The sequence below is a fragment of the Hyperolius riggenbachi genome, chromosome 1, assembly GCF_040937935.1.
Source record: "Hyperolius riggenbachi isolate aHypRig1 chromosome 1, aHypRig1.pri, whole genome shotgun sequence".
In the NCBI taxonomy this organism is placed as follows: Eukaryota; Metazoa; Chordata; class Amphibia; order Anura; family Hyperoliidae; genus Hyperolius; species Hyperolius riggenbachi.
Genome location: NC_090646.1, coordinates 498,335,724 through 498,358,749, shown reverse-complemented (window position 1 = coordinate 498,358,749; position 23,026 = coordinate 498,335,724). Strand labels below are relative to the sequence as shown.

General features: G+C 43.9%; 1 long non-coding RNA gene across 1 annotated transcript; it reads right to left on the bottom strand.

The window, feature by feature from the left end:
- Positions 1-13,200: 13,200 nt before the first annotated feature.
- LOC137555728 (uncharacterized) lies at positions 13,201-21,189 on the bottom strand. Its single transcript, XR_011028404.1, has 3 exons — positions 21,115-21,189; positions 17,016-17,084; positions 13,201-13,290 (listed from the first exon to the last, which is right to left on the bottom strand). It is a non-coding gene; the product is annotated as an uncharacterized lncRNA (long non-coding RNA).
- Positions 21,190-23,026: the final 1,837 nt, after the last annotated feature.

Sequence of the window (23,026 nt, the reverse complement as noted above, 5' to 3'; positions counted from 1 at the left end):
GATATGAACAGCATGGATTCAGTCTTTCCATGGAAAAAAGCCAAAACATGTTTTCAAATTACACTTGTAGTTTTTGAGAAAATCGATTTTAAAAAATTCAAAGAAAAAATGGCTTTTAAACTTAAATAGGCAGGTACAGAGAGCAGAGGTGACACAGAGGGGGACACTGAAGGCACAGGGGGGCACAGAGGAGGTATAGGGGACAGAGATGGCACATTGTTCAGACTTAAGAACAGATTCAGGTTAAGAAAGAATCTACAGTCCCTATCTCGTTCGTTAACCAGGGACTACCTGTATATAGAAATAGACAGAAGAGTATAATTGTGAATCAAAACTATTGTCCATCTATGTATTACGATAGCTAGAAGTCCCAGTCACTCTGCTTGTATACTTTAATTGACAGCTTATATGACTAATGATAAATAACACCTGAGCAATGTATGTCTTTTATGGTAGCCTGGAACTGGGCAGATACTACACTTCCGGAAAATAGCAACATTTGAGAAAATGTGTACACTTCTGACAAATTTCTATAAAAATGACCAAAACAGAACTCTTTGTACAACAAAGTACCTGGCATCTAGCAACGGCAGGGATCGCCTGATGCCAGATACATGTGCTTACCTGTTGTTTGACGTCTTCTAACTTACCTATAGTTCCCGGCGGCTTTCCTGCGTCCTCCATGCACTGCCCTTAGTGTGTCACCTGACCCACTTCAGGTCACGTGACATGCTGGGAGCCATGCAAAGATGCCGGAAAGCCTCCGGGAGCTAAGGGAAGGTTAGAAGACTTTGCTGGATGCTTGGTAAGTATTTTAATAACAATAGTAACATTTCTATAGCATTTTTCTTCCATAGGACTCAAAAAGCTTAGGCTCTCTCATATTCAGTAATTGTAGTACGATGAAGTATTAACCTTCTGCCGACCGCGTCACGCCGATGGGCACGGCCGCGGCGGCAGCCTCAGGACCGCCTAACGCCAATCGGCGTAAAGTCCTGGGGCTCTGTTATGCAGGAGATCATGCGCAGGCTGCGCGCACATCTCCTGCTTGGGGGGCGGAGCTCCGCCCCGCCTTCAGTCTCCGAGCGGCTATTGCCGCTCGGGAGACTGTTAGACGGCGATCATGCCGTCTATTTACTCTGTGCAGCGCTGCGATCAGCAGCAGCGCTGCACTGTGGACAGCCGTGTGACACGGCTGTCCCCCTGGGGGACGAGAGAGCGATCAGCTCTCATAGGCAGAAGCCTATGACAGCGGATCACCATAATTGGCTGGCTGTGGGGAGGGAGGGAGGGATAATAATTAAAGAAACAGTTTTTTTTTTTACAAAAACAATAACAATAATATTTATTTAAAAAAAAAATAAACACGGGGGAGCGATCAGACCCCACCAACAGAGAGCTCTGTTGGTGGGGAGAAAAGGGGTGGGAAATCACTTGTGTTCTGTGTTGTGCGGATCTGCAGCTTAGTCTTAAAGCTGCAGTGGCACATATTGCTAAAAATGGCCTGGTCGCTAGGGGGGTTTAGCACTGCAGTCCTCAAGTGGTTAAAGAGAAACTCGGACCAAGAATTGAACTTTATCCCAATCAGTAGCTGATACCCCCTTTTACATGAGAAATCTCTTCCTTTTCACAAACAGACCATCAGGGGGCGCTGTATGACTGATATTGTGGTGAAACCCCTCCCACAAGAAGCTCTGAGGACCCCTGTACTTTTGACAGTTTGCCACAATGTAACAAGGTTCACAGACAGCAAATAGCTGTTTACAGCTGTCTCCAACAGCCAAAAAAAGCATGCAGCAGCTACATCACCTGCCAACAGTAAAAATGTCACCATGTACAAAATGTCAGAATGTAAATTAAGGATTTAAAAGATTTTACAATGGGCAAACACTGACTAAATCATTTATACATAATTATTGTAAAAATGAAGCACTTTTTTATTACATTATTTTCACTGGAGTTCCTCTTTAACACAGAGGATAAAATTATGGTTCTGTAAATGCTAAACTGAACAGGTGGGTTTTCAAACATGTCCAGAGATGGAGCTGTCCTAATCTGCGTTCCATAATGTTTGGGACCAAAGTGTTTAGTTGGACTCTGGGTATTACTAGATTATTAGAACCCGTGGATCTGAGATTGCAGGGAGTGCTACGCAGCTGCAACATTTTTTTTCATGTATCCAGGGCCCAGATTATGTAGTGATTTAAAGGTGAATTTACAGCACATTAAAATAAATATATTACTGTTTCTCCCATTATTTCCCCTCTTCGTTTCTCCTATTTTCGCCGCTCTCCGCAGCCAATAAATAACTTAATTAATAAAATGTAATTTTTAAACCTTTGGGCAAGATGGCTGCAATGTAAAGTGCTTCTGGGTCAGTACACAGTCTCCCTGTACTGCTGTGAGCTGAGAGATGAGATAAGCTGAAGCCACAGGAGGCAGATTTTCCTGACTGCTGTCTGGAACTTGCAGAAAGGTCAGGGATGACTCATCAAGTGACTTGCAGCAGGGGGAGGGAGAGACAGATGGCAGGGAGGAACAGCTGCTGTATTGTCTGCCTCTTCTTCTAGCACAATATTCGTCTAACTAGACGAATAATTAGAAAGGAGCAGGAGAGAGACAGCACAGACAGGGGGGGGGGGGGGGGGGGACATAGCTATTCATTTAAATTCGATTTTGAAAAAGGGCCACATAACCCCTTTAAATGTCAGTAGGCCGATCTTGAAAAGGATCCTCCATTTTATAGGTAGCCAGTGAAGGGAGTGCAGGACCAGTGTTATGTGGCAGTTACGAGGTTGGTTAGTTGACAGTTTGGCAGCTGTAATCTGTATAAGCTATAGGCAGCATAAGTCCTTGTTTGAAAGGCCATTGTAGAGAGCATTACGATAACCCCCAAACACCGTTATCCCTTCAGGCATGCCGGTTAGTTGAGACTTCCAGTTGCCTGAGTTCCGAATAATGGACACTTTGCTTTATCTAGTACAGTGGTGTGAAAAACTATTTGCCCCCTTCCTGATTTCTTATTCTTTTGCATGTTTGTCACACTTAAATGTTTCTGCTCATCAAAATCCATTAACTATTAGTCAAGGATAACATAATTGAACACAAAATGCAGTTTTGAATGATGGTTTTTATTATTTAGTGAGAAAAAAAAACTCCAAATCTACATGACCCTGTGTGAAAAAGTGATTGCCCCCCTTGTTAAAAAATAACTTAACTGTGGTTTATCACGCCTGAGTTCAATTTCTGTAGTCACCCCCAGGCCTGATTACTGCCACACCTGTTTCAATCAAGAAATCACTTAAATAGGAGCTATCTGACACAGAGAAGTAGACCAAAAGCACCTCAAAAGCTAGACATCACGCCAAGATCCAAAGAAATTCAGGAACAAATGAGAACAAAAGTACTGTAATTGAGATCTATCAGTCTGGTAAAGGTTATAAAGCCATTTCTAAAGCTTTGGGACTCCAGCGAACCACAGTGAGAGCCATTATCCACAAATGGCAAAAACATGGAACAGTGATGAACCTTCCCAGGAGTGGCCGGCCGACCAAAATTACCCCAAGAGCGCAGAGAAAACTCATCCAAGAGGCCCCAAAAAACCCCAGGACAACATCTAAACAACTACAGGCCTCACTTGCCTCAATTAAAGTCAGTGTTCACGACTCCACCATAAGAAAGAGACTGGGCAAAAACGAGCTGCATGGCAGATATCCAAGGTGCAAACCACTTTTAAGCAAAAAGAACATTAAGGCTCGTCTCAATTTTGCTAAAAAAAAACATCTTAATGATTGCCAAGACTTTTGGGAAAATACCTTGTGGACCGACGAGACAAAAGTTGAACTTTTTGGAAGGTGCGTGTCCCGTTACATCTGGCGTAGAAGTAACACAGCATTTCAGCAAAAGAACATCATACCAACAGTAAAATATGGTGGTGGTAGTGTGATGGTCTGGGGTTGTTTTGCTGCTTCAGGACCTGGAAGGCTTGCTGTGATAGATGGAACCATGAATTCTACTGTCTACCAAAAAATCCTGAAGGAGAATGTCCGGCCATCTGTTCGTCAACTCAAGCTGAAGCGATCTTGGGTGCTGCAGCAGGACAATGACCCAAAACACACCAGCAAATCCACCTCTGAATGGCTAAAGAAAAACAAAATGAAGACTTTGGAGTGGTCTAGTCAAAGTCCTGATCTGAATCCTATTGAGATGTTGTAGCATGACCTTAAAAAGGCGGTTCATGCTAGAAAACGCTCAAATAAAGCTGAATTACAACAATTATGCAAAGATGAGTGGGCCAAAATTCCTCCAGAGCGCTGTAAAAGACTTGTTGCAAGTTATCGCAAACGCTTGATTGCAGTTATTGCTGCTAAGGGTGGCCCAACCAGTTATTAGGTTCAATGGGCAATTTCTTTTTCACACAGGGCCATGTAGGTTTTGAGTTTTTTTTCTCACTAAATAATAAAAACCATCATTTAAAACTGCATTTTGTGTTCAATTATGTTATCTTTGACTAATAGTTAACATTTTTTTTGATGAGCAGAAACATTTAAGTGTGACAAGCATGCAAAAGAATAAGAAATCAGGAAGGGGGCAAATAGTTTTTCACACCACTGTATATTAAAGATCCCAATCAGAGTTTGAACTTATCACCAAATCATCTGGAAGAAGCAGGAGCCCTCCACACCTTATTTCCCTTTATCCTCACTGCCCTCTCATTTATCTTATTTACCTTACTCTCTATTCTGTCTCCTTGCAAATATCGTCAGACTATTCTTCTCCTGGGTAGTTCCTTCCTTACAAAGTTTTCAAGATTATCTTTTTAGTGGTGAAGATGGACCCATGAGCAGAGCCGGGACAAGGTCCACCAGCACCCAAGGCTGAGAGACCAAACTGCGCCCTCCATCCCTCCCACCCCAGCCGTCAAACACTGATTTCTATTAGACTAAGGGGCGCCCCAGGGCTTCCAACCGCCCCAACACCTTAATCTCTAGTTATCTGGCTTGCAGTCACTGTCATGTATCCACTTCTCTTATTTCTCTCTGCTTCAAACACAATATAGAAATGATAGCTGAGCTGAGTGCGCCCCCTCCTACACAGCGCCCTGAGGCTGGAGCCTCTCTCGCCTCTGCCTCGGCCCGGCCCTGCCCATGAGCCTTTTAAAGCATCGTGGGCGACCTCAAGAGCACTATGGACCCACAAATGTGTTGTCAGCTGTTATAATAAGATTTAGCACTAGCTATGCATGCTCATGTGGTTTTATGTCAGTAATTCATCACAACGTCTTAGAAATCACTGCTGCATTTTAAATCTGGAAATTATAGGATTACAAATATGCTGTTAACTCCACTTAAATTTGTGTGCTACGTATATGATTAACTGAGACAGCATTACAAGTTATTTTTACACAATGTTGAAGAAGATGTTGGTAAAACATATATTTATGACTTTGAAGTTGTTGCCAATGCTATTTATCTCCTTTAGGCCTGGAACCTACTACAAAACGCAATCGCTAATCGCAAGCGCTAGCGTTTTGTATGAGCAGTTTGTAAGTGATTTCATGAACGTTTTAGGGAGCGTTTTTGAAAAGTGTATCAATTTGCAAGTGGTTGTGTAGCGATTAGCGTTTTAAAGTCTGATTGGTCCTTTCAATTAATTTTAATTTTGTTACAATGTGCAGTAACTTTAAAACGCTAGCAAAATCGCTCCGTGCAGGTTTTGATGAGCGATTACGCCAGCGATTATATACTTTACATTGAAGCGCAAACGCTAAAAAAAAAATGCTACATGTGCTAGCAGCGTACAGCATTTTGAATGGAGGAAATCGCCCCACCAGGGGCTGAGATATCTTCCTGCGCGGCATAGCCCGGGCTCAGCTTGGGCTTACCGCCAGGAAGGTTAATGTAAATTACACGCTCATTCAATTATCTTGTAGTTAAACTTATACTAACCTGCTGGGTTTTTTTCTTCTGAATCCCTCCAAGAGCCCCGTCTCTGCTGGCTTCTGGCGAATTTCAGTACAGTGACCCAGCATTCTTAGAGTACATTGAGTTTTTTCCTAAGAGATAATTTTTCATTTTCTGTTTAACCACTTGCGTACCAGCAGGTTAAAGAGAACCCAAGGTGGGTTCTAAGAATCCAATCAGCATACAGAGGCTGGGTCTGCCTATAATACCCAGCCTCTGTTGTTTTACTGTTTGCCCCCAGCCCCCCTCTGTGCTCTGCTATGCCCCTCATAAATCAATCGCCGTGCTGGCGACACGCAGCGTGTCGCAGCCAGCTGTTTACATGTGAAGTGTCAGTCTGCCGCTGCCCCGCCTCCTCCATAGCGCCGGTCCCCGTCTGCGTCCCTTCCCTCCAATCAGCGCAGTCCGCTCCGGTCCACGTGGCGGTGATTGACAGCGCCACTCGCGCAGTCGCAGTACAGGCCGACCTGGAGGTCGCCCTGACGTCACTGCCGGGGACTGGGACGGAGCTGCGGCGAACGGCTGCGGGGAGAGCTGCGGCGAGGGACGTGCTGGGAGCTTGGGGCTGGAGGAAGCCCCCGGTAAGTATCACTTATTTTATTAGAATTTCCCTGATGACTCCTTTAAGGAACAAATACTGCTGGTACCAAAAAGCAGGACTAACCGATGAATCGCCGCATTGATCCAGCGCTCTCGCCAATCACACCGCTCACCCATCACCGCAGGCTCCTCACTCTGCTGTCGCTATGACAGCAGAGCTCTGTGAGCTGGTCAGGAGCCGAATTTATTGGCTCCTAACGCTGTCATCAATGTGAGCCAAAGTGTTATGTTGTTGTTATGTTGTTGCAGCTACAGTGCAGCCAGAAAAATTAGGCAGGCATGTACACGCACCAGAAAAATTAGTATAGTGGCCGCTGATAGCAGCGGCCTTAAAAATTCAGGAGTCCGCCTGGAGTCCTGGACCCTGTTGGTGGTGGCGGAGAAGGCAGTCAACCGGCCTGCGGGCAGAGATGCTGTGTGGGAACTGACTTAGTCTTGGGGCAGGCAGTCACATGGCGTGCAGGCAGAGATACTGTGTGTGGGGACTGACTTAGTCTTCGGGCAGGCCTGAGCGTGCTTTGCAGACCAGGCATCCGTGGTCAGATGGACCCTTGACCCAACGCTGTGTGCCAGAGATGTCACCACTTGCTTTTTAACATCACGGTACAGTTTAGGTATCGCCTTTTTTGAGAAAAAATTGTGGCCTGTTATCTTCCACTGTGGTGTGTGGCTTTGCTTTTGTGTGCTGCTTTTCCTCAGGTGGCCATCCCATTGCAGTTTGTGCTTTGTAATCATGTGCCTTCGTAAGGTAGTTTTCCCTAGTCTTTCCACGGCTCAATTTTCGGTGGCAGAGAGTACAGATGGCATTGCTCTCATCTGAGGCAGACACATACAAAAAATTCCCCACCACTGAGCCCTGGGGTGACGACACTTTGGTGGTGGCAGCCGACTGAGTGTTAAGTGGGGTGCCAGAATCAGAGTAGGAGGAGGAAGATATGTCATGCTTCCGTGCGAAAGCTGAGAAAGATGACATGTTCTGTGTTAAATAGTCAACTATGTCCTGACAATATTGGGGGTTGATGGCAAGTGCCTTCTTCTGAACACTGTACTTTGGTCGAGGGCCACACGAAATCACGACAGCGAGACCTCGAACAGACCTGCCACGTGGCCTGCCTCTGCCTTTTGTTTTGTCCATATTGGGGGGATTCTTGTTCTGGTTTGTGCTTATAGTAGTATTTAGTTCCTTTCTGCACACTCTAAATCAGTTATTTATGTTGTATGGTATAGTGGATGGTGCTTGCCTATTTTTTGCTTTTGAACATATTGGGGGGATGAAGTCAAAGGTATGCACTGACTTGACTAATACAATGTGCTGTCACACAGGTGCAGTTAACAGGTATGCACGGAGTGGTATATCACACTGCGTGCACTCACGTAGGTAGGTGGGTGCACTGAACACAACAGGTAGGTATATGCAGTAATGGGTATTACAATGTGCACCTGTCACACACAGACAGATAGCGGACAGGCACAGTGACACTGCGTGTGCGCAACTCACGTAGGTAGGTGGGTGCACTGTGAACAACAGGTAGGTAGGTAAGTATATGCAGTAATGGGTATTACAATGTGCACCTGTCACACACAGACAGGTAGTGGACAGACACAGTGACACTGCTTGCGCTCACGTAGGTGGGTGCACAGTGAACAACAGGTAGGTATATGCAGTGATGGGTAATGTGCAACTGTCACATACACAGGTAGTCACTGAATGTGCTGGGCCTGGCAGTGGCACACACAGTATGAATTATCAAGGCTGTCTATGCAACACAAGTGTCAGTGGGACACACAGAAAAAAAATAGATCAGAAGAACAAGATTAGCTCTCAAAAGAGCTGTTGTGGGGTGTTATTTTAGCAATAAGAATCAGCAAGGAGCAAGCTAAGAAGCCTACAAGAGCCTAACTAATCTTTCCCTATGACAGTCTGCCAGCAACTGTCCCTTCTCTCACTATTGCAGGCACACAAGTGAGTGTAATGGCCGGCGGAGCCTGCCTTATATAAGGGGGGGGAGTGGCTCCAGGAGAGAGTGTAGCCTGATTGGCTACAATGTGTCTTCTGACTGTGATGAAGAGCGTCAAAGTTGACTCTAATGGTGCACTATGGGGGCAAACCGAAATTCCGGAAAAGTTCGTGGTTCTCCGCGATCGCGAACCACAGAAGTTCACGGGGAACCATTCTCCGATGAACCGTTCGGGCCATCTCTACCTGTAGTGAGGGAGAAATTGGTGGGAGCGGTGAGAGCGACGGTCCACGCGAGCGCAGTAATTGAAATCTATGCCCGTTCAGGAATAACCACGGTAGTATTTTCTTGGTTGCTGGTGACTTAAAGGGAATTTTATTGATAAGATGTGGAAATATCCCCTTGGAGAAAACTTGGAGAAAAAGTGAATTAGATTAGCCCTATTGGGCCATATCCTTTTAACTTTTCTCCAAAGGAGAGATTTTCAAACCTTGCCAATAAAATACCTTTAAAGCTCCCACCAAGCAAGAAAATACTCAAAACAAGTTTGCTATTACTTTTTAACTTATTTTTAGTGAGTTTGCAATTGTTAAAGTAAAATCAGAGCTGTAAAAAAGAAGATTTAAGGCTCCCTGCACACTGCATGCATTTCCGATTCCGCTTTTTTTAATCGGTTTTTACATCCGATTCCGATTTTTAATCTTTACTGCATGCTGCATTTTTTATCAGTTTTTCTGTTGAATGTATTCAGGGAAAATCGGAATTGAAAATCAGAATCGGAAACGGAATCAGAAAATGGATTTGCAGTGTGCAGGGAGCATTATACTCACTGCAGCTTCCTCCAGCTGCATAAACATGTGTGAGTCCCATTCTGCTCTATTTGTCACGTGGTAAGATTTTACACGTTATTCTGCTGAACCTTCCAATGACTGCGTCAAGCTGATGGGCGTGAACTCGGTGGCAGCCCCAGGACCAGTGATCGCCGCTAGGAGACTGTTAGACGGCTAAACCGCCATCTATTTACTGTGTACAGTGCTGTAATCTACGGCAGCGCTGTACTGGGGATAGCTGTGTGACATGGTTGTCCCCCTGAGAGTGACAGGAGCGATCCGCTGTCATAGGCTGATGCCTATAACAGCCGATCTCTATGATTGGCTGATGGGGGGAGGGAGGGAGGGACAGGTAAGAAAAATAAAAAGAAATAGCAATATTTATTTTAAAAAAACAACAATTAAATATTTGTATAAAAAATAAACAAACATGCCGGCAGGGATAAGAACCCACCAACAGAGAGCTCTGTTGGTGGGTAAAAAGGGGGAGGGTCACTTAGGTGCTGAGTTGTACAGCCCTGCAGCGAGGCCTTAAAGCTGCAGTGGCCTAATTTGTGAAAAATAGCCTGATCACTAGGGGCGTGTAAGCCTATGGTCCTCTAGTGGTTAATGCAGATTGGTGCATTGTCAGAGGTGTGAATGATCCCTGAATCAGTGCAATGTATTTTGGTCATGTCAGACACGGCAATAATATCAAATGGGGGTAGGAACCAAAAGGTGTTATGTTGCCCGGGGCCAGTGAATGGATCAGGGAACAATGCGGCCCGACAAACGAGCCTTCCCCAATCCATCTTTTACTGCGGTAAGCACACAAAAGGAGTGAACAATAGTTCAAATGATCATGGTACTAAGTAGTCTGAGATCTAAATGATCTGGTCTGCCGTGACAATCGTTTAATCACGCAAATGTACCCATGTTCAGAAAACCACAGAAACGAACGCTTGTTGCAGTGATTATTAGCGCAAAAATTGCATCGTGGGCAGTGGCGTAGCTAAGGACCTATGGGCCCCAGTGCAAGTTTTACATTGCCCCTCCCCTCAGCACTCTGTACAAAACAATTGATACAGCGCACTAAAAATCTGCCAAAGACAATCACAGTGTCAGTGGTGCAAGAATGGGGCGGTGAACAGTTTGTTTATGATTACTACCATTCAAAGCATCTATAGAAGTGATTATAACAAGCGCAGGACCAATAAAAAACTAAAACTGCTGTTGAGGGAGGGACCCAACCTGGCCTGGCCCACCCATAACACCAAGTGACCTGTCTTCCTCAGGTGGCGTAAGTCTGGGGGCAGCATCAGGCAGGACCAGGTAGTGTGCCTGGCCTGCCACCACCCAGCTTACTGCCACCCGCTTGGCTGTGGGGGCCCGCCGTGAGGTGATCTGGAGGGAGTAGCAGCCAGGCAGGACACAGCGGTGGGGGGGGGGGGTCAGACTCCCCTCCCTCACCTTGGTCCCCCCGTCTGCGCTCCCCCTCCAGATAGTAAGCTAGGCAGCGTGTTGATGTCGCGGCTGCAGGCAGAGAATTATTAGCTCATCTCTTTCGTGCACGGGCAACATTGAAGAAAGAGGAGACTTGTGGGACGTCACACACACTGCGCTCTGACGCCTGGAATGCACAGAAGAGGGGGAACCCAGGTAAGGGGGGTCCGGCCCCCTCCCCACCGCTGTGCCTGCTGCCCCCCCCCCCCCCCCCCCTCCTGGCTCCTACCTATACTGGGGCAACTATACTACCTATACTTGGGCAACTCTACTTTCTACCTATACTGGGGCAACTATACTAGCTATCTATACTGGGGCAACTATACTACATATACTGAGGGCAACTATACTACCTGTACTGGGGCAACTATACTAGCTACATATACTGAGGCAACTATACTACCTACTCTGGGGCAACTATACAACCTATACTGTGGACAACAATGCTACCTATACTGGAGCAACTACCTATACTGAGGGAAACTATACTAGCTACCTACACTGGGGGCAACTATACTGGCTACCTACACTGGGGGCAACTATACTTGGCTACCTACACTGGGGGCAACTATACCTGGCTACCAACCTATAATTATACAAACAATGGGCCTGATTCACAAAGCGGTGCTAACAGTTAGCACGCTGGTGAAAAGCCCTTTATCATGCCTAAACTCAGTTTAGGCATGATAAGTTTAGGTGTGATAAGTTTAGGTGTGATAAGTTTAGGCATGATAAGTTTAGGTGTGATAAGTTTGGGCATGATAAGTTTAAGTGTCAACTGGGTTAGCACCGCACTGCACAGCTGATCAAAAGTTTTGCGCTAGCAAAGTCTGGTGCACTTCGTATAAAGTTTAATGGCGCTGCTTTGCGTGCGGGACTTTGCAAGCGATCTAAACTTATCATGCCTAAACTTATCACACCTAAACTTATCATGCCTAACCTTATCACACCTAAACTGGCTTTTCACCAGCGTGGTGCAATGGTTATCATGCCTAAAGTCTCTAACTGGGTTAGCACCGCTTTGAGAATCGAGCCCAATGTGTATTTAGTTCTGGAAGCATAAATAATGTTTATCCTAAAGGCTGGTAGTTTTGTTGCATTAAAAGAATTTTAAAGAGAAACTCCGACCAAGAATTAAACTTTATCCCAATACCAATTTTACATGAGAAATCTATTCCTTTTCACAGACAGACCATCAGGGGGCGCTGTATGGCTGATATTGTGGTGAAACCCCTCCCACAAAGAAATTCTGAGTACGTACTCTTGGCAGTTTCCTGTCTGTGAACCTTGCTGCATTGTGGGAAATAGCTGTTTACAGCTGTTTCCAACTGCCAAAAAAGCATGCAGCAGCTACATCACCTGCCAACAGTAAAAATGTCACCATGTAATAAATGTCAGAATGTAAATCAGGGATTTTTAGATTTTACAATGGGCAAACACTGACTAAATCATTTATACATAATTATTGTAAAAATGAAGCACTTTTTTATTACATTATTTTCACTGGAGTTCCTCTTTAAGTTGAAGAAGTTGTGTTCTCTTTATGTTAATGGCTTTGTAGAAATGGCTTAGGGGTACTCTGTGCTCACTCCTCAGGGTAAAGTGGACATCTAGTTGTGCCCTATAATCATGTTTTTTTGTATTACACCATAAGCCACACCATAATGTTTTGAACTCTAAAGTAGTATTATGCTTGAAAGACTATTTCCTTGCGGTACTAGCTTAACACTGCCTGCCAAAATGTACAATGGTTTGACACCAAGTACTCAATGCAGACCTAATGAGGCAAGTGTGGACTCTTTAAATGAGAGATATGTGGGTGGATAGATTCCAAATTTGCCTGCTATTAACATGATACTAAAGATCTGTTAAGCAGAATCAACAAGGTGAAATAGACTTCTGTTTGCTAATGGTAGACATTAATAACTTATACACAGCGATTCCTCACAGTCATACTTCGGAAGCTGTAGGTTACTTTTTGCAATAGCACAGATTTTTTTCTGTAGAGATGTAAGATTTAATATTATTAGCTCTTGCACATTTATTATCACACAATTCATTTTATTTGAATGCGTAGTATTTTTTTCAGATCACTGGAGCTTCAGTGTGAGCATTTTTCTCCCACTCCTTTCTTGCCTTTATAAAACAGATGGTATTTGTAAGCATTCATCTTCACATGAGCAAGAAGTTATTCCAATAATGGATTATTTCAGGACAGTAAGGGCCCGTTTCCACTACTAAGTGATGCGAAAGCAGCTACCTAGCCGCATCGCATCACTTCCGCCGCCGGCCGCATCACTTCCGCATCTTCTGATGCGGAAGTGAATTGAAGAGATGGGACGCGGCTGCAGGCGGATGCGGCCGTGCGAGAATCTGTAGCAACTCAAACGCACCATAACGCATAAGAAATATTTCATGCATCCTTAATATTTCTTATATAAAGTAACTTTCTGGCACCTAGGAAAAAAAAGAATACGGTAAGTTGTTACCAAATAACTTTAACTGTAATGTTACTTATCTCTCCTTAGGTAAATGTTTGTCTGCTGGGCTGGTTGTGAAATTTATAACATTACAAAAAGTTAAATTATATAATGAGATAAGTTTTCTGCACCAATGCCTGTCTACTTCTTCTAAGAATCCTCAGAAGACAGGCATAGTCTGGAAGACCACAGCTATGAAGGCAGGGTTTTATTTTTAATTTACATTACGGTTTTAAGATCTCAGGTAAAGAAACAGACGGCACAAAGAAATAGAAGACCAGCAGCTGTTTAAATCATGCCTTAGTGCAAATTGATGAGCCATCCATAAATTAATTACACAAATAATTAGATGCAAGTTAATAAGCTATCTGACCTCATATTGAGAACCGCAGGATTTGAGTTATTGAGTTAACATAGAGCAATAATTCCCCACATGATATCAATTATCCTCCCTTAAGGAATGGATTGGCCGCATGTGCCGCTGCTGCTGCTGCTGTTTCGCTCTGTGTATTCAGAGTTAACACATTGTACATTCATAACCTCTGCCCTCATCACTACCCCCCATAAGTTCACTAGTTCCCTATTAAATCATAGAATCAAGAAACACATACTGGTAATACATAGAACATCATACTTAGTATATTAGTTATTACATTCTGGCAGCTTAAAAATGATCTCTGTGTAAACATAATTTACTCTTGACTTACATATCTTGGTGGATCTTTTTATTTATTTATTTATTATAGCACTGACATCTTCCACAGTGCTTTACATAGTCTTTAAAGGGAATTTTAGGTGTAAAAAAGTATAGTGGCCAGTTACTTACCAAGTGCTTCTTCCAGTCTCCTAAAGGCTTCCTGGTCCCTCGCCATAATTCCGCTCTGCTCCGTTCATCCGCTATATTCCTCTGAATGTTGCATGCGCGACCTCATGCCATGCACCTCCGAAGGAGGCCAGGAGCGATCTGTACTTGCGCAGTAAGTAAAATTGCTACTGTGCAGTACAGTACCGAACTTGGGAGCCCGTTCAAGGAGGTACACAGTGGCCATCGCATCATCGACTTGCCGAGTCGTGCAGATTGAGGAGTGGGGCACCAGGGTAATGGAGCAGCACGGAATGACGGCCAGGGCCATAGAGGCAAAGGGGGCAATCAGAGCCTGTAGGGCCCCCAAGGTGTCTTCTCCCTTCTTGACGGTATGGTTCTTTCTGGATTTTAGGGTCTAAAAGTGGTACAATTTTTTGCACCCTTTCAGTCCCTAAAACCTGGGAAAAATCATGCTGCCAGGGAGATCTGCACAGCCCCAGTAATCACTCACCTCCCTGGCTCCAGCGCTGCAGTTATGCCTCCATCCTCCAGGTGGCGCTGCAACTCTAAAGTGAGATTGCCGGCTGTCGTCATGATGACAGCTGGTGATCTAACCAGGAAGAAGCAGAGCCCCGGAGGAGAGGAAGAAGAATAGCGTCCGACGTCGGGATCCCCTGGGAGGTATGTAGAAATGCTCCCGCTGCGCACATTGCTCTGCATAGAGCCTCCGGCGGCTACCCCAAGCAGAGGTCGGGATTACCGCTCTGAGCTGCTGAGTTTTCTGCCCCGACCATAGCTCGGGGTTACCGCCAAGGAGGTTAAGTTGGGATAGGGAGGGGGGTCAGAAGCCGACTCATGGGTCCAGAAAAAAAAATTGGCTGCAACAAAGGGGTCCTAATGCTGCTTTTTGTTTGGGGTGTCTGTCACTCTACAGATGAGCAGCTGCCTACTTATGTTTTGACCTTTGCAATTATTTACAGTGTGCTCCAAATGAGCTACCCGAATGGACTAGGAGTTCGCTATACAATTTTCCCTCCTGCAGATGTCACCACAGGCATCTGCCTGGCATGCCTATGCCTAAAAATGGCCCTGCTCTAAGGGAGTGGAAGGCGGGAACATAGCTGGACTTACAAACCAGAAATTCTAGGAAGACCCCAGAATACACCATGGCTCAGTGGAGTCCTATTAGTGTGAGCAATGGGCAGTTTGCTATCATGTTGTTATGATCATGTCTGCAGCGTTTATTGCTGGCTGCAGTGGTATTGTAACCCAAGCAGTTCTGATGTCATTACATGCATTTTCTTGCATAGTTTGGTTTGCACTTGAACTAGTTGCTGATTCCATCTGCAGTCACTCTGAAATTAATGACAGTTTGACATGCTCTTGTGTAAACAAACATTGTCTGCTGCAGTGGAGGGGCAGTCCCTTTCCTGCAGGCTGCATATCATTGTCTGCCTTTTCCTGCTATCAGCCTGTGATTAATTACCATTCACTTGTGTGGGAATCTGCAGGTCTGCTCCCATTGGATGACCTCAGTATAAAGAACTGCTTCCTGCAATGTCTCATGGGCTACCATAGTCTCAGACTCTATCTGTTACTCTGCTCGTGCCCCACCTCGTTCCTGGTCCGTGTGGACTGCGCTGACTCCTGCGAAGGGGTCAGTGAGTCCTCCTAGTTCTGCTCTTGTTCTAGAAGTTGTTACTTGCTTGTCTTGTGTCATATATTGGTTCATCGCCAATATATACGCATACTTGCGCATTTTGTTATTTTCCTTGTATCCGTGTTACGTTGATATATCAGTGTTGCTGATATATACGTACACGAACTGTTTATTTCCTGTGTTCAGTTAGTCAGTTTTCCAGCACGTTTTGGTAGTTTGCGCGTATCGTGAACACCCGTGCTGAGCTAGTTATCCTGTTCCTGGTCCTGTTTGTGGATTGCGTTCATCTCTGCGAAGAGATAACGAATCCTTCTGAATCCTGTTCTGTTACTGTTTGTGGATTGCGTTCATCTCTGCGAAGAGATAGCGAATCCTTCTGAGTCCTGTTCCCTGTATTACTCCAGTCCTAGTCAGCGTTCCTGCTTATGTCATATATCGGTTCATTGCCGATATATACATATGTTAGTCAGACCTTACAAATAGTTTCATTGATAGCTGTAATTGTAATACGCTAGGAAAACATACTTATTGTATATTTATCTGTGTTACGTTCATCTATCTCGATCCTGCTATTTCCTGTCTCTCCTGTCCTGTCTTTGTGAGGCACGCCATCGCCGCAACGCATTGGCTGCCTCATTCCAGTCTGTCTGGTTTTGGACGCTTGCTGTCGCTAAGTAATCGCTAGCTAGCAAGCGTTCATTCTGTCTACCTGTCCTGATCTCCTCAGTCCTGGTTTATGCGCTCAGCGCTACTTTGCGCTGAGACGTTATTACGAAAGTGTTTGTGGCTGTTCAGATCTGCACCGGCTCTGTGCGCCACAATCTCCTATTGGAGTCAGTCCTCTCCTCCACTAAACTGGGGATATCCTGATCCCTTGTGCTGGTGTGTGTACCTCCTTCACGTCAGCTTATGTGTTGTATGCTGACTGTGGAGATTACACCCCCAAGCTTAACACATGTGAACCACTACAGGTTTGCCTTAATAGATGCTATTTAAAATGATTGCTTTTATAATTTAAATTTACCATGAGCTACAACATATCAAACATAGAGTATAAAACACAAAATTTACTTCAGTCCTTAGGTGGACGTAAAATATAAATGATATAGTCATTTGTTCCCACAAAAGGACTTGAAGGATTAATATTTCATGAAGCTCTTAGTGGGGTTTGAATATGTTATTTATTTGCCAGAGATAACAGGGTTTACGAGGCTGCCTTCCCCACTGGAATACTCACATTCATTCCCTGGTGTAATTATGGACTTCAAAGCATGAAAAGGTTGTCTGACTTGCCTGAATATTGCTGCTGAAATTCAGAATTCAAAATAAAAAGTCAAATATCCAATACTGGTTAATAAAATGCTTGTAACGAACAGTAGGGTATTCCACTAAAACTAGGCATACACATATCTATTTCGGGGAGATTATCAATAAAAATGTTATAGGACATAATTAAAAAAATCTCCATGCTAGGAAGCGAAGAATCAATGGCCACGTAGCACTGCACTGCAGCAAGCAGTACGATGATAGGGATTCAATGACTGTTTAATTTCTGATTAAATCCATTTTAAATTGACAGTGCAGTGTGGAATTAGTTGAGTACTAGCCAATCGATTTGGGTCAGTGATGTGTGTTATCAACGCCAGCAAAACTAATTCATGTATGCCATGATCTTCCTATTTATAAGATTGGGGAAGGTAATAGATGCCTTGTGTGGGGCATCAAAATGGCCTAAAATGGCCCTCCATGGCTTTCTCACTACAAGGTAACATTCTGTTGAAAATTAAAATTTTGAGTTTAGTTTAGCGTGAAGCTGAAGGTGGATTTGGAAGGAAAATTAGATACTTACCTAAGTAGAGGGAAGACTCTAATTAGTCCAGATGTTACCCTAATTGTTCTTGACCCCACTATCCCAAAGATAGGACCTTCTAAGGGCTTGTCAGATACGCTCTCGTGGCCACGCTCCCATCCATGTGCGCATGTGCGAGTATGGTCCATGCCTGTGTGATAGCACAAAGAGATATAGCAAGGGCACTCATTTGAGCGTGGTCCTCTGCATATAAATACCCCCTGACAGCACTCAGTGCTGATAGCGTTACTTTCAGTTCAGTTGCATTAATCCTTGCTTTTTGATCCTGTATCATGTTGTGATTGAGCCTGCCAGACTACCGTTGATCTTCTGGTCCTATGTACTACCCCACTTGCATACCTATTGTCAATCTTCTGCTCTAGTACTCTAGTTGTGACCCACTCTGTTTGACCCATGTTGAATCTTCCTGCCCATTGCTCCGCCCTTACCTAACTTATTGTTCCCTGCCTTGACTGGTGCCTGAACCTTTGCTTGATTATGCAATCAACCAGGTCTTCACTTTGCTGTTCAGTCCATCCTGCTGTCAACCTGCCCTGACCTCAGTCTGTTCATCATTGAGTCTTCCTTTTGACTAACACCAGTTGTTCACCCACATATACTGTAACTACTCAGACCCTTTCCCAGGAGAAATCTTTAGATTGTAAGCTCGCAAGGATAGAGCTCTCTGACGCTTTTAAAATTTGTTACACATTTTATTCATGTTACTTTTGTCACAGCAAGTATCAATTCTGAATGTTGTACCAATTCTGTATTTTGTACCAATACTGTATTATGTATATTGGTGTATACCAGTGTTTGTATTATTATTATGTACCCCATGTTTGTTTCTTATTTTGTACAGCGCCATGGAATATGTTGGCGCTCTATAAATCAATAATATTAATACTTTTTCTTAAATAGATCATCAGGGAAGGTCTGTGTGGCTGATATTGTGGTGAAACCCCTTCCACAGTGTGATGCCATGACCATGGTATTGACAGTTTGTCTGTCTGTAAACCTCGTTGCATTGTGGGAAATAACAGCTTTTTCCAACTGCCAAGCAAGCAATATCTCCCTCGGTGCATAGAACTCATAGAACTGTAAAAAAATGAGCTGTTTTAATCAGTATGTTATTGTCACTACTGTTTCTCTTTATTTACAATGCTTGGTGAAATTTGCCTTCTTAAAACAGAAGGAAACTTGCAATAATTCAGCTATAAGTGAACATTTGTTGTTACCCACAATGCACCACTACTGAATATGCAAAATATTTATTTTCGCCCCTGTAAGCCTGGCAAGCATCCAAAACCACTGGTGTATAGCAAGCCTATAGCTTTAAATATTACACAACCACACCAACCCCACATGTAGACTGTTTCAGACTTTTGGTCCGCATCAGTACAACATTCCCTACTTGTAAAGAGAAGGGGACCTACTTGTAAAGGTCAGGACTAGTAAACTGACCACAAATCCTGTTTTAGTGCTTGAACCAGGGAATTAGCACAGGGCTCAGGGTTAATTGCAATGTCTGCTCATTCATAAAAAGAGAGATCTTCAGAGTCCTGTCAATTGCTACTACCTAATTTACAAATAGGAAGTCTTGTGGTTACAGTTGCAACAACAATACTTCCTATCTGTGAATACTATAATTGTGACTGACAGAAGCAGGAGAGACTAGCAAGGGATATGTCTCCAGTGGGGACACAGATTAGTACAACATGGATTATAACCATTCCCTAGTCCCAGAAATGGACTAACATGAAATGGGGCCCTAGGCAAGATAGCACATTTTGCCCAGTGCTGATGATCACCTGGCTTTTGTAGTTATATTTGGTGGGGGCTAGCATTCACCGGGCCCCTAGCTTATTCCCAGGCCCTAGGCAGCTGCTTAGAATTGCCTGGTGGATGATCCAGTTCTGCCTAGTCCCAGGGGCGTAGCAATAGGGGGTGCAGCAGTAGCGACCACATCAGGGCCCTGGGACCAGAGGGGCCCTCCCTCAACTACAGTATTAGCTCTATATTGGTCCTGTGCTCATAATAATCCCTTCTATAGATACATTGAATAGTGGTGAACATTAACAAACGGTTCCCCATCCCCTTCCTGCACCTCTGACACGGCGGTTGTCATTGGCAGTGTGCCGTATCAATTGTTATGTATAGAGTGCTTGGGGGGCCCCAATGTAAACTTGCATCGGGCCCACAGCTCCTTAGCTACACCACTACCTAGTCCCAACAATACTCAGAACCTAAAAAGGTTTTTACTTATATTTCAGCTTTCAGGATTAGTGAAGCTTCCCATAAATCATTAAGATTGTTTTATTATATTGAAAAATGGATCTTCCGAGGTTTAAAAGCAAGATGCTTTCTATAACTGTAATTATTAAGGATCACAAACTGTATTTCTGTATTAGAGAACTGCAAGCTGTCAGTCACTGTCTGCTCTGACTGAGAATCACTTGCCCTCTACCATGACAACCAGCTAACAAGTGCTGAAATACAGTATATTAGACACAATCAGTTGAGTAAAAAGCATTGCAGTGATTCTGGGGGTAAGTTACACTCATATTTATGCCATTTAAAAGGGAAGCTTGAATATGCATTCTGGAAGGTTTGAGCTGTTTAACCTCCCTCATTATTCATATGGTTGAAGGAGCAATACAGCTGCCTATTTATGGGGTAATAATCATGGTTAAAGGGGCACTATGGCGAAAATGTAACATATGTGCAAACATAGACAAATAAGAAGTACGTTTTTTCCAGAGTAAAATGAGCCATAAATTACTTTTCTTCTCTGTTGCTGTCACTTACAGTAGGTAGTAGAAATCTGACAGAAGCGACAGGTTTTGGACTAGTCCATCTCTTCATAGGGGATTCTCAGCAAGGCTTTTATTCTTTATAAAGATATTCCCTTAAAATGATTTAAGCAATGATGCTGGCCAGCTTCCCTGCTCGCTACACCGTTTTTTGGCAGTTGGACAGAGCAACTGCCATTAACTAAGTGCTTTTGAAAATAAATAAATCCCTGAGAATCCTCTATGCAGAGATAGACTAGTCCAAAACCTGTTGCTTCTGTCAGATTTCTACTACCTGCTGTAAGTGACAGCAACTTGCACTGCAGGCAGCCGCTATTTATTGGGCAGCCATATTTCACAGTATAGCCACTATTTATAAAGGCGCCGATGGCAACACCCAAATTTCTGCAACTAGCGAGTGCCCAAATTTCCTGCTTCCATCTTGAGTTTGCTTTTGAAAATTTCCAAGATTGGAGCATGCATAATGGGCAGGCTGTGGGAGGAAGTTCCACAGCAGAAGTGACACTCGTATGAAGCCCAAGGTGACCAAGCTGGACGACAAGAGGGTCTGCAGAAAAGACATAGTATATGGACATACTTGCATATTGTTTGTTACCGTGGTAGCCCGAGCATTATTAAAGAGAACCTGAACTGAAAATAAAAAGTCAAAATAACCATACACAGGTCATACTTACCGCCTGTGTAGTCTACTCCTCAATCTCTTTCTCCTCTCCTGCGTTCCATTTGTTCACTGTGATTAATGGAATTCTCCATCCTCCATTTTTGAAATGGCCATTACCCCCTAACAGCTTCCTGGTCAGCACACTGTTAAACTGTTATATCACCCACTTGAGCCATAGGAAAACATGGACATTACCTTGCACATTCAGTTGTAACTGACAGCTGCTGAAATATAACAGCAAGCAACTGGTATATTTCAGTTCTGACAAAATATTGTCAGAACTGGAAGGGATCACTGTAAGAAGAAAATGGTGAGCTTCTGAGAGGAAATGACAGTGAGTTTAGTATGTAATATTAATTTGCAGCTACATCATGTGTTTATTTTAAATAATTTTACTCGCTTCAGGTTCCCTACCATGGGCTGCAGTAACTGCCATAGGTACCAGAAAAAATTGCTTTGCGCTACCTGTGCATATCAATTTTATCATTGCTATGTGAATCAACACTCCAAAGTGAGGGAAGGTTCAGGTTTCAGGTTTTGACCCAAGTTACCTTCAGTCAAAATTTGAGTCTATAGTCCCAATTTAGTTTGTGAACAGTGGCCATAAATATACTCCTAAAACACAAACTCAACGTCCTTTCTGTCTTCTGCTTAAGGTGGACCTAAACTCTTGCACACGACAGAAGGAAAACAGAGAAATGCACCCTGTATGTATTTAGAGAGTTTAGCCTGTTTAATCCCCCCCTTATTTGTGTCTAATCACAAGTTGTAATTTGATCTCTCCCCTGTGTCATTACTCATAAACTCATTTGAGAGCACAGGCTATTAACAATATGTCTGCTTCCATGAATCAGGAAGCAGAAACAGTGCAGATTTATTTTAGGATTTGTATCAGCTGTAACAAAGAAATGTTTTGGTTTAAATGTTATTATGCTGTTTATCTTTTAGAGCAGAGAGGACGTTCTGAGTTGAGGTCCGCTTTAAAATCTTTTTTACCACTTTTGCCTTTCTCATTTCCTTTGAGATTATCTTTACCATTTTGCCCATATGCTTTTTGCCAGTGGTTTGGTACTACTATTTGAACCTTTTTTAATCACCGGGATTATGTAATATTTATATAGTGACAAAATCTTCTACCACCCTTTCTGAATATATAGTCTTGTCTGTCAGAGGGCTTTATTGTAGTCTATGGCCGATTTTAGGTGGAAACCAATTAACTCATCTGTATGTTTTGGGGATGTCGGAGCAAACCCGGATGATAAATATTGTAACTTAACTTATCCATGTAAAAGGCTTTTTCATGAGCTGCAGAAAAACTCTCCACAGTTATAAATCTGACAAAAAAAGGTTATTATGTGGCAAACAATAAGAAACTGATTAGTTCTGAGAAAATGTGTCACCTGATAAATATGCCTCACAGATTGCTTGACTGGAGGATTCAATTCATAACAACAGCCCACAATGACTCATGCATGAGGTGACAGATAAACCTGAGGTTGCATGTTGCAAGTCCCCAGCTAACTGACATGAATGTGAGATTACCTCACAATGCTCAACAAAAGATTCACAAGCAGGTGGTCTTCATTTCCTTTACATGGCAACTTTTCAAGTAATACAACTGCATGAACTTAACCACTTGATGACCCACCCTTTACCCCCCCTTAAGGACCAGCGCTGTGTTTAGTGATCTGTGCTGGGTGGGCTCTGCAGCCCCCAGCACAGATCAGGTAGCAGGCAGAGAGATCAGATTGCCCCCTTTTTTCCCCACTAGGGGGATGATGTGCTGGGGGGGTCCGATCTCTCCTGCCTGCGTGTGGCTGGCGGGGGGGGGGCACCTCAAAGCCCCCCTCCGCGGCGAAGTTCCCCCCTCCCTCTCCTACCTGCTCCCCCCCCCCCCCCCCGGAGATCGGGGCTGCACAGGACGC